Here is a 12,951-nt window from a genome sequence, read left to right as displayed (position 1 = left end):
CAAATAAGTTGCAGCAGAGAAATCATTCACTTAAAAGTTATTCCAGCTGAAAAAAAACACCAGCATTCAAAGTTTTAGTGTCTAATTTCAATATTGAATTAATGGGCATTCATACCTTTGCTCTCAACTCAGGTTCTTGTTACATAGCTCAATTTTTTCATGAGCAGCTTATTTTTATTCCTTATTCACACAACATATTAAAACCCTGCTGTGTAAATAACAAATGACTAATAATCACTTTTCAATTTTGCTTTGTAATTATCAGCAACATATAAACTGTAACCTGAAATGATGTGTCTATTCAGATTCCAGCTTTGAATCCACTTCCAGCAATTCATTTGCCTCTTAAACCAAGACAGTCTTTAAACTACATTATATTCTGAAAACACTTATTGAAGGGTTTAGGGCTGTTTGTGGCACAGCTCAGGAGCTGGGCTGATAACAGAACTCAAAAATGGAAGCCACACTTTATAATAGTAAAAAACAAACTGAAAGAAGAAAGCTTTTTACCTCTTCAGTAGGTTTTATTCTAACCATTGCAAAAAAAAACCAAACAAAAAACCCAAAAAAATGCTACTTTCTGGCAACAAGCCAGATTAAGACAGAGTTTTATAACAGAAAAGGAGACTAGTTCTATTCAAGCATTATTAATGTAATAATAATTATAAATGCACAGGAAGTACATTTTTGCAGTGGTCATGACTGTCAAATTTTTCTTTGCTCCATTCAGCTTCAAAAATTATCTTCCTTCTTGAGCCTCAGATTTCTTTTGGCATTCATTATAACTCTTATTTATAACTACAATTTGATAATGAGTAACCAGAAAATGTTTCCACTATTAAAATAATTTGGTTTGGATTTTCTTAAATAGACAGAAACTTATTCTGCCTGCCTCTAACTACTCTCCTCCTGTTACAACCATGCATACAAATAAAATCCCACTTTTAGCTACTTCTGTTTCAAGAAAGCAAAGGATGTTTAGGCAATCAAAAATGGAACTCTTAAACAGAGTAATTGTGGATATGTCACACAGTTAGTCTCACAAAATGAAAATGTGTAAAGTCTTAGTAGCCAGTCCTGAAACGAAACCTTGTAGTCTACCTACAAGGATTCACTGGGATCCACTGACTTAAAAAAAAAATACAGAAAGATTTGAGAGGACCATGATTCTGAAGCAAATTTGAAACTGGCTTTTGTTTCAGAGACTATCAGATGTGGACTCTGCAGCTGTTCCCTCACTCAGTGAGGAGTCAGTCAAAAACTCTCATTCCCATTTATCTGACCTCTGGAGAGGTGTGGGGCCAAAACTGAGCTTTCTCTCATTACTCAATGTCACAGCTACTGAAGCACACAGCTGCCAACTGCATCACAGCCATAACATGAAAATCTGCAGAAAAGACAAAATAAACACCTTCATAAAATGACCTCCTGCCACAACAGAACTGAATAATTCCTTTTTCACATTAATTGTATTGCAATATTCTGTAGAATGAGATTATCCTACCTGATGTAGTTTTATCATTTGTCCCACTGTCAATGCTTTTGTGCTTTATGACCTCATCCTGATGATAATTAAGGTCCATTATTCATATACCTGCTATTTTACAGGAAATTAGCATTGCAATTGCACTAAATTTGGCCAACTGACGATAATGCAAAACATTATCTCACATACTTCATGGCAAGGAGTAGTTTTACAGCATTCATAATAAAGAAGTTGTCACAGTACACTTGATCTAACTTTTACATTTAGCAAGGAAGCTATGGGAACAATGTTATCCATCCCTCAGTAATACTGTACAGGATTTTACTGAACAGTATTTTAATAAACAGTATTTCAATCCCAGCTGAGATTCCATCATAAGTAAATTTTCAACCTAAACAATTTTTAGATTTCCAATATTATCTGGGCTTTTATAAAATAAATAGAGTTTGTTAGTCACTCTGTGCTGGTTTTGGCTGGGATAGAGTTGAATTTTTTTCCTAGTAACCAGTATTGGCTATATTCTCCTGTGACATAACTGCACTATAAAATAGATTTAAATCATCAGTCGCTTATTTGGCACAAGGAAGGCTTCAGCTGATTAAAAAGACTGTGTGATCTACTCTCCTCTGCCACTTCTTAGCTCTCCATGCTCAGAGTCTATTGCAGAGAAAGGGCAAAGAACAATTCGAGTCCACTCAACTCTTGCAAGCTTCACAAAGCTCATGAGCTCTTCTGCCTCAGTACCAGAGAAGCACTTCCAGAACCAAAGAAGCACTCCTGAAGCAGAATTTCTCATGAAACAGCCACCCTAAGCCACAAGGTCATCAAGGCCAGGCTGCACTCCAAGACACATGGAAGAACTTGTAAGCTTTACACCAATATAATTACAGTGGACATGATACTAGCAGGATCTCAATTTACCTCACAGGAGAATACAAATATGCACCATGACTAATCTCTGAGACTTTCAGGAAACTAAAACAATGGCTTAGAGACTCATTTTTACGGTTTATCCACCCAGCTGAAGAGATCCCTGTGCATTTCAGATGCCTCAGTAAGGACACCTCACTTACCCAACTAGGAAGCACATCTGAGGAACGTACAATGGTTCAAAATTACCAGAGACAAGGAGAATTTACCCTACCTTGGTTCATTCATTCTGGAATGTTGGTGTTATTACATGATTTTTCCAGCACATGTGACAAGGTCACCAGGCCTTTGTATGCTGGAAATTACACACAAAGCATGAGAATCACAATCTTTCTTGCATTTATGATAGCAAAAATAAAGAGGGAGCCATTTTTCTAAAGTCAGGTTTATTTCTCTTAGTTGTCAGTTCACTTTAGGCTAATTGAGATTAATCTGACCTGTTGATGTGGCCAAGATAAGGATTCAGAGATAATATGCCCATAATAAAATCACCCAGTAGCAAATTGCATCAATCCTGGCAACTATGGTTTTTAAAAGTTTATATAAAAGATATAATTAATGTAATACACTGCAAATAATTTCTCATATATGATTCAGTCACAAATACCATTAAATAATAAATAATCTAGCCAATTGTGCCCCACATGGCTCTTTGAAAGCTCCTTTTACAAGGACTCAGAGTAATCAGCACAGGATGAAACAAATTTATCTGAATATGCTGCAACCAGTTCATCTATGCTGTAAGAGCTTTTTGGGAGGGAAGAAAGAGAACCACCAGTCTTCTGATAGCTTTTCCCACTCAAAACAGCGCCATGGCTATCACAAACCGTTGAAAATGCTGCAAAATATTGGCAGTACAGGAGCTGTGAGAGTCCCAGAAAGAAGGAGGTTGTGTCCTTCCCAGGGCCTAACCCAAAATTGACCAGGAATGTCCTCCCAAGTAATGTTGAGAAATACATAAGGAGGAGGACCCCATTCACCAGGGGACCTTCAGGTACAGCCTATTAACCCCACAGGGCCCTGCTGGATGCGAGTACCAGTTGCAGGAAAAGCCTTGCCCCTGGTAAAGCCCCTAAGGAGAATGCCCACCCCAATGTGAGGTGTTGTCTGACTCCTAGAGAAAAGGGGCTGCCAAGTGTGATTTCTGTCAGTGCACCCCGGTGCAGAGAGGGACTGTCACCACCCTGTGCCATACACACAGGGCACCTGCTGCTCCAGGGATGGCAATTCACCAGCATCCCCATTACTCCAGGGGAAAGACAGCAAAGTATGTACCTGCAGCATGGTACTCCTGCCTCTTTGGGAAACCCTTTCTGAGAGGACTTTGCAGTTCTGTTGCATTTCTGCAATTGGGACACCAACCAAGATTGTGCCTTGAAAGGGCCAGGACTTTGTTTTTACCTTTCTTTTAATAGTTCCTTCCTTCTTTTTTTCCAGACAGGAATTTGGATCAGAGCAAGCCCATCCCTTACTGCAAACATGCACAGCAAATGAAATCACAAGTTTTCCACCTCAAAATAACTTAGTGGAGCACAGGTTAATCCACCTCAATGAGGTAACCTGACTCCTGCCCAAGATTACATGTAAAGGGTTGAAAAGTGCTGCTGGCAAACTGGTCCCCAAGACTCTTGAGGCCCCAGGAGGGGTGCCCTGGCCCTGCAGCAGCCCTGGGGTCAGTCCCTCTCAGCCCCTGCAGACAGGGCACGGCAATGCCCTTTTTCCATCCTATATTCCCTGTGGCAAAGCACACTCCACACAGTATTTATACAGCTGGTATACACATATTTATGCACAGGTGAACAAAGCAAACTGCTCCACCATTCTCCATAAAGTCAAGTTTCTAACGTCACTGGGATTTGGTATGGGTTTATCTTCTGAAAAGGTTAAAAGAGAAGAAAGAGAAAAATGTATCCAGGTGGTTTTTGAAAGTGTGTCCTTTTTCCAACCCCTTTGTTTTTATCAGCAAGTTTTGCTGGTGTGCCCTGTTGCCTGGTTGCATTGCTACTGCATTTTACAGCCACTTGTGTCCTAACAGATGCTCTCCTGGTCTCTGCTGGGAGCACATCCCTGCTCTGTTCACAGGATCTTCAGGCAAACCTAAGGATTCTGTTAGTTTAGATGATGGGCTGAGTCAGGACAATACAGGGAATGCTCAAAGCTGTACGTATTCCTCTCCATAGAGTGAGCCAAACTGTTCTGGCACTGCTGAGAATCTGGTGTGTCATACCAGTGATCTCGGGTATCCTGACTGCAAAAGTAATGACTCTCAAGATCAAACATGTCACTTACAAGGAAATGATAAAACACACACAAGAACAGCCTGTTTTCCACCTTACTGAAAGAACAATTCTATCCCTGCTTGTATTCCTTGAGGCTATGTCTGTCTTATTATTTATTCTTTGTTTCATTCTTAATATCCATTGTATCATGTATCTTAATGCATATTTGTACTTATGATTATATTGCCTTGCTTCTGTTACATGATATAGGCTACTGACTTTGATTATTGACATACAACCTTTTAAAGTTGTGAAATACATATTTTGAACTTTTTTTTTTTTAAATTAGAGTGTGTATTTATATTTTAAATTAAATTCATAAGATTTCCCTTTTCTGAAGAAATTTCCTTACTAGTCTCCAGGAAATACAAATCACATAGGAAGTTTCATAGCTGTGCATTTGATTTATTCCCCAATCAGCAGTTGCATAGAAGATCATCGCTCTATCTTGTCAGCATTAAGCTTCTATAAAACGCAGTAGCAAACTGAGTGTTTTAATTGAGGCAAGAGGTTATTTTGTTCCTTTCTCCCAAAAGATTCTGTGTCATCTAGGATGTGACTCAGATACTTCAGCTCTGTTAGGCAATCTGCACTGATATATATATATAAAATCTGACACTGAGAGTACTTTCTGCAGTTTGTGCCCAAGGGTCCCCAAAGGGAAAAGATTTTCAGGGAAAATGCAGATTCATTGTGTATTGTTGTTTTTATTTCAAACAGGTTTGTTCCTCTTATTATCAGTGGACCTACTTGTACCCTTAGTGCTCTGTAGTCTATGCAGTCCTCCCTCTTCATATCAAAGTCAGATGTAATATAAGGTTTATAGGAAGTGGCAATGTTTTATTGGTTCAGCTGGCATAATTAGAAAAATTAGGCAAACTTTTTGGCACAGCAAACCTCCAGTCAGCTTAGAGAGTTATTTCTTAGGTACATCTACCTCAGGAAATTATGTAATCCAGCCAAATCCTACTCTCTTTGCCTGTTCAGCTGAAGCCAGAGAACTGGATTTGCACAGCTGGGACAAAATTTGGCCCACAGTCAGCTCCAGAAAAAACATTAGCATCTGCTGGGGTTTTCATTCCTTCATGCGGGAACAGGAATGACACAGTAGCAATATGATGATCAGATTGTTCGTTTATTCTCTAAGTTTGGTTACATTTATACTGTATACAGATCTACTCATATGAGTATCTCTTCTACAATTGGCTGCATGCACTGTTCACACACCCTTGTAAGCATTTTTATTGGGTAATCGCATTTGCATATATTGAACCACAACTTGTTCAATTTCTCTATTTCTCATCCTGTTTAGCTCTTACTTTGTCTTCTTTTGCTGACCACAATTGTACCTTCCCTGTCTTCTAACATTGCCCTTGTTCCTGTTTCTCTTTATGGTCAAATTTGTTCTAACGCAGCGCAGACTCCTATATCTCCCTCTCTTTTCTTAAAAACTCGAGTAACTAAATTGTGCAACATTTGCTGAAGGCATTGTAAGAAACAAGGAAGAATCAGCATAAAACTTAGAAATGCAATCAATAACATTATTGCCCCCTTGATCAAGGTCTGCTACCAACCCCTTATGCCCAAACTAGCAAGCCAGTCTGAAAAAGGATCATGTCTGTCTGTAATATACTTCATGTTTTTCACGCAGTTGTGCCAATTGTTTATAAGTACTTTGGGAGTGGTCAGGTAAATTAAAACAACACATTCCTTCAAAATCTTCACACCCATGTCCCTATGCTAATAACAAAAAATCTATAGCTGCACAGTTCTGCAAGGTGGCATGCCTAAGACTATCAACTAATACTCATACTATCAAGTTAGCAACTCACTCAACATTTTTGAAGTCAAATGAAACTGTTTTTCTCCCCAGCAGGCAAGATGAGCTGTATATTTTATGTTTTTCACATTTATGGCAGCCATTCCCCCTGTTAAAAAGAAAGATGTTGCAATGGCAGTTGCCAGTGATGGTGATTGCACATTATTATTGCAAGTCTCATCAAAATTCCAAATGGATTGACGTGATCTTTGATGACGACTTTGACCAGCATTCAATAAATCCCTTGTGTGGGGGGCAAATAATGTTATTCGACCAAGAGAGCATGGTCCACCAACAGGTTGTCTTGGAATACCAGGCCATGTTCAATTCACACAGATCAAAAATACTCCTGGTGGGAGTTCCCACCCTCCTGAAATGTTTGCTGCTAGACCCCCTGTTTTTAATCTGTTCCATGGAGATTGTCCTGTAACATTTTGATAACCTTCAAATAATGTTTTTTCTCCTTGTTTTTGTAACCAACTACATCAAGGATCTCCAAAAAAAATTACTCCTGTACCATTAACTGGTTGCCATGGTGGGATCACGCTGTCACAGCTAGGCAGAGCAGTAATATTAACATCCAAGGTTGGGAAAACACTGGCTAACAAATCCAGTTCTTGAAATGGAATGGGATATGATCAGTTCAAATTTTCAATTACTGTTTTCTGCCAGGCTGCATTACACATAGATGGCCAAGTATACTGTCCCTTTGGACTTAGGCAGTCATCGCTTTTGCCACTTGTTAAATTTACTATCTTAGGGTTCCACCAACCAGAAAAGTCTGTTTCGTTCTCCTGAAGGGGGGATGCCAGTTAATCAAGTTTGAAAAGGGTCATCGGCCTGCTGTAAACTGAGACAAAAATCCTGAATACCAGATGCATTAGCCCAAGCTACCCAAACATTCGTTTGTGGTTTGTCAAGAAACACCCCTTCACTATACAGTGACAATCCCCAGAAAATCAACATTATCGTCACCATGGGCATGCACGTCGCCATTGTCTTTCTGCCTTGTCCCATTCACTACTACAAACTTGCCAACTTCGGGGAACTCCAACACCCAGTCCACACTTGGTGTTCACTACCTTACTGCCTTGCCTAATACATAATAATGCTGAGCGTTTCAGAAGCTCAAAGCTAATATCTGCTAATATTCTCTGTCCAAAATCTTCAATCAGTTCTAATGCATTTAAAAACTCTTGTTGCTCACGCAGTACTCTGACTGCACCCCTTGGAGCATTTGCTCCAGGCAACTGATCTAATGGTATGCCAACAAAGTCAGTCAACCACTGTGCTCTAGAGTAGGTAATAACCCGTGTGATACACGGCTGACACGTACATACCTCCTCTATTTCATGTGCCCGAGTGACTCTACAACTCTCTTGTTTACACCAAGAACAATACACCAATACCCAGGGTCGACAGTCCAGCCCATGTTCTCCACATGTTCAACAGCCTCTGATTGTCTCTTGTCAACTGATTGCATGCAAAGAGCTGCATAAAGTACAGTGAGATCTAGCAAAAAATGAACTGTGTCCTTATTGTCAGGGTGCAGGGCAGTCAGAAATGGTGTCAATGCCAAGTTAATTTGATGGTGATGTCTCTTTTATGCTTCAGGACACGGAGCTGATGTCATTATTCTTCTGTAACCATGGTTTAACCCACTTTGCAGGAATCCATGTAGCTGAATCTTTACCTGTGGAAACACAAGCATAACCCCTTCCCCAAGTTAATAACTGCATTGGGCTCTCTTGTAACCTGGTCTGGGGAGAAAAAAATTTAACTTGAATATTTTTCAAGGTAAAATCACATTTTTTGTTTGTTTGCATGTGTACTGTTGCAGGAGGATGGTCTTGTCCTCCACGTATATTCAACCAATTTGTAACAAATAACGTTTTTACTAATATTTCATGGGGAGAACCCCCTATTTCCCCGTTTTTTCAAAATATTAAGGTGACTTTTAAGAATGAGATGAGTGCATTCAACGATCGCTTGGCTAGATGAGTTATATGTGACTCCACAGAGAAGTTGAATATCCCAATGTTGTAAAAAATTAGCGGTAGAAGCTGCTTGATATGCAGGACTATTGTTAGTTTTGATCTTCTTGGGGCATCCCATCACAGCAAAAGCTTGAGTCCAGTGTTGTCAAGCCACAGCAGCTAAGACAGATGAATGGGCAGAAGCCCACACAAATGCTGAGCAAATATCCACTGACACATGCACATAACACAGTCAGCCAAACGGTGAAAATTCAGTAATATCAGTTTGCCAAATCTCGTGGGGCTGGAGTCCTCCAGGATTAGCTCCTCCATCTTGCAGTGGTGTAAGAATAGTGCACTCAGGACATGCTGTAACCACTGCTCGAGCTTGTGTTTTTGGAATTCCAAATTGTTTACACAGAGTAGTGGCAGACTGATGAAAAGAGGTATGCAAACGGTATACCTCTTGAATAGTCTGATCCTTATCAACAACCGCAGTCACTAATTGATAAGCTCAAACGTTACCTTCTACGAGGCCTCCAGGAAGTCCAGTACGACTTTTTAAGTGCATGATAAAAAGTCAGTGTATTTGATGATAGACAAGATTTCTTAAATCTTAGATGGCTTGAAAAAGTACAGAATTATTTACATGTCCCAGCAATGCCCCTTCTATACTCTGTACCACTCCGGCAACATAAAGGGAATCAGGCACAATATTTAGATCCTGAGAATCTCATCAATTCAACATAGCAATTACTGCCTTAAGTTCTAAAACTTGCACTGATGTATTGCAATGAAAATATTCTGCCTGCCATTTTCCATCTTCTTGCTAAACAAATCCAGCTGCCTTGGTTTTACTGCTTGCATCAGTAAACACTGTCAAAGCATGTAGTGGCTGTCGACTAATAACAGGTACGGATTTCATAGTCAAAGTAGTTTTGAATAATGGATGTTTAGGGTAGTAATTATCAATCTGATAGGATCTATTTAAACAGACCAACGCAAAGGTCATCGAGGAGTCACACATTGATTGAATCAGGTCCAGAGGGTATGGAATGATTACTTTGTCAGGTTCTTTTCCAGCAATTGCAACTTCTCATTGCACTCCTTTTTGAATGACTCTTGCCACAGCCTCTCCATGTGGGGTTACTGTTTCGTGTCCTCTGGCTGATAAAAATAGCCACTCAATGATTTTGAGTGGATTGGACTGCCATTTACACCATTGACCTAAAAAGGCAGCCACTTCTAACTCAGTACTATACGCAAAAAGTTGTAATAGTTGGTCAGGATCAATGAGTTGCAGTCTTAGTACTTAGTTTTAATGACATTTTTTCTAAGGCTTGTAAAACAGAATCTGTCCGGGTCTTTGGTCCTTGGTGATCGTGACCTCCTTGCAATAATGTAAACAGAGGTTGCATATCACTGTTGGTGATACCACAAATATTTTTAATCCACTGAATGTCTCCAACTAATTTCTGCACATCATTCAATGTTTTAACTTCCTTTGATATCGAAAGCTTTTGTGGTCTAACCGTTTGTTTGTCTAACATCATTCCCAGATATTTCCAAGGTTCAGTTCTTTGTACTTTTCCAAGGGCTACAGTTAATCCCATCACTGTCAATGCTTTTGTTAACTCACTGATTAAATCATCAGAAATGATCATTTGTTGACACAGAAGCAAATCATCCATATAATGATATAGTATGCACTCAGGATGATTTTTTCGGAATGGTCGCAGTGCCAAGTCCACATATCATTGGCAGATGGTGGGTGAACTTCTCATTCCTTGTGGTAAAACAACCCAATGATACCTTTGGGTGGGTTCTGTTTCATTGATGAAAGGCACAGAAAAAGCAAACTTTTCATAATCTTCTGGATGAAGAGGAATAGTGAAAAAACAGTCTTTGAGATCTATGACCACAATTTTGATGGCATTGCTCAATTGATTCCATTTGTCCCAGTCTTGAGGGAGCATGGCTGGATTAGGTAGTCCAGGCTGCAGTGCTCCCATATCTTGCATAACAGCATTGACTGCTCACAGGTCTTGCAGTAACAGCCATTTTCTTGATTTTTTTCTTGATGGTAAACACAGGCATGTTCCATGGGCTGGTAGATGGCACAAAATGCCCCACAGTCAATTGTTCTTGCACCAGTTCTTTCAAATGAGTGAGCTTCTCTTCTGGTAGTGGCCATTGATCAACCTACCCAGGGGTGTCCATTAGCCATTTCAGCTTTAATGTCAGGCGTGGGTCGCTGGCCTGTATGGCCACTTCTAAAAAAGTGTATGCAGTACACATCCCCGTTGGGATAAGATATCTTGACCAAGCAACCACAAAGTTGTGTGTAGTACAAATGGTTTAATTTTTGCTCTAAGTCCTTCCTTGTCATCAATAATGGTAATAAAATGCATACTTTGTTGCGTAGACAGTGCTCCAATACCTACAACCACGTTGGCTGCTGGAGCTAAAGGCCAAAAAGGTGGACATGCAGCTCAAGGTATAACAGCAATGTCTGCATCAGTGTCAAGCATAACTTGATTACACTGAATTATGAGTCTATCTGAACCTTGCAATGTTATTGACCTTATTGGTTTATTGTTATTAATTGTTTGTGTAAAGGCAACAGTCACAGCACATGTGGATCCAAATCTTCAGTCTCTTCATTCTTTGTTTAGAGCCTTGAAAACCTGTGCTTAAATAGAATCAATTGAGCAATGCCATCACCTTTTTGCAATGTGACTGGAGGATTCAATACTCTAAACATTATTCCAATTTGTCCAGTATAGTCAGAGTCAATTAATCCAGGGATAATTATCAATCCTTGTTTTGAAGCTGATGATTGTCCTATCAATAATGCACTTAACCCATGCCCAAGAGGTCCTGTGAAAGTAATTACATGTACTGAATCATCTTTGTTGTGGTGTTGACTCCCACGGCCAAATTGAAGCCTGAGCTTCCTTGGGTAGCTGCTGAAAGCTCATCGAGGCAGCCGCCACTTGGGGGAATTGCGGTGTCTTGGTGCCCCCGTCAAGGCGCAATGTGGGAAATTTCCCGATAAAGGAGTTCCATCCTTCTTATATCTGGATTGACAATCATTAGCCCTATATCTAAACTTATTACAACAATTGCCAATACCAGTAAATGGGGTAGCTGGTGCACTCTTCTTTGCTTGTGGACACTGTTTCTTAAAATGATCAAGCTTCCCACACAGGAAACAGCCTTTCTTTTTCCTAATAATCTTAGGTCCTGAATCCCCTTTTCCTTCAATCACTGTTGGATGCAGAGTGCTACAAGAGCTTTTGCATGAATATTGGCTTTTTCTTGCTCTTCCATGAGTTGTGGTAGTCTAGAACATGTCTCTACCATTTGACTGAGGCTAGCCTCTCAAGGGAGACTGGCAATTATTTGTTGACACTGCTGATCTGCATTCTGATATGCTAAATCCTTTCCCACTGCTGTTTTGGTATCAGGTGAAAGATTGGGTGTGCTGTCTAAGCTTCTTTGAGGTGATCAATAAACTTCATATGAGTTTCATCTGGTTTCTGCCTTATTCTATGATATGGCAATCTAGGTGTTCCAGTTTGGGGAAATTCTTGCAGTGCAGGTAATGCCAATGCCTGGGATTGTTGAGTTACATGTGGATGTAACGCAGCTTGTGCAGCCCCACTTCAATATTGTCCAGTACCCATAAGTTGTTCAAGGGTGACAAACCAATAAGGGTCATTTCCATCCAGCTGGTTAAAGTTTTCAACTATAGAAACTTCACTTCTTTCTTGCCATTTGTCTTTAAACAGCATGAATGCAGTAGGAGGAAGAATAATTTCTAAAAGTGTTCTGATATCAGTAGGCATAAGGTCCTGATTTTGAAATAAGGCTTGTATCACAGTCATAAGTTGCTTATTATCATATCCAAAATCCATCGCTGTTGGTTGCAATTGACTGACAGTTTTCCCATCAAATGGATGCCAAAAGCATTGATTCCCCTGCAAGTAGGTTGGCATGGCAGTGCCTCTAGATGGTAACATTTGTCTTTTGATAATTGCATGTTCGGTAACTCCTCTCCATCTTTGTCTTTCTTTATAATTAGGATCTTGTGGAGGAGGACCTGGAGGAGGAACTGGTCCAGATGGAGATGGACCCATCGATGAATTGGCTGATGACAAAGGGACATGAGAACCCTCTTTCTTTTGTCCTCCTTATTTTGTAACCAATCAGTAAACCTCTAGAGTTGAAATAGTAGAATCATTACTGTCTCTTTTTTCACTATCTGACTTATATTTTCCATAAACCTGATACTCTTCTTGAGTCAAACCTTGTCCAAATTTACTATGTACATAATTATGAGCTTCATCTGGGTGCATTTGTCCTGCTTCTAACAGTTGTTTTCTGTTCTCTAGCTTGTCTTTCTTTAATTTGCAGCATCTCCTCGGTAACTCGAGACTTGTAAGGATTTCTTTCAGG

This window comes from Parus major, chromosome 5, assembly GCF_001522545.3.
Source record: "Parus major isolate Abel chromosome 5, Parus_major1.1, whole genome shotgun sequence".
NCBI lineage: Eukaryota > Metazoa > Chordata > Aves > Passeriformes > Paridae > Parus > Parus major.
This window is presented reverse-complemented; position numbering follows the sequence as displayed.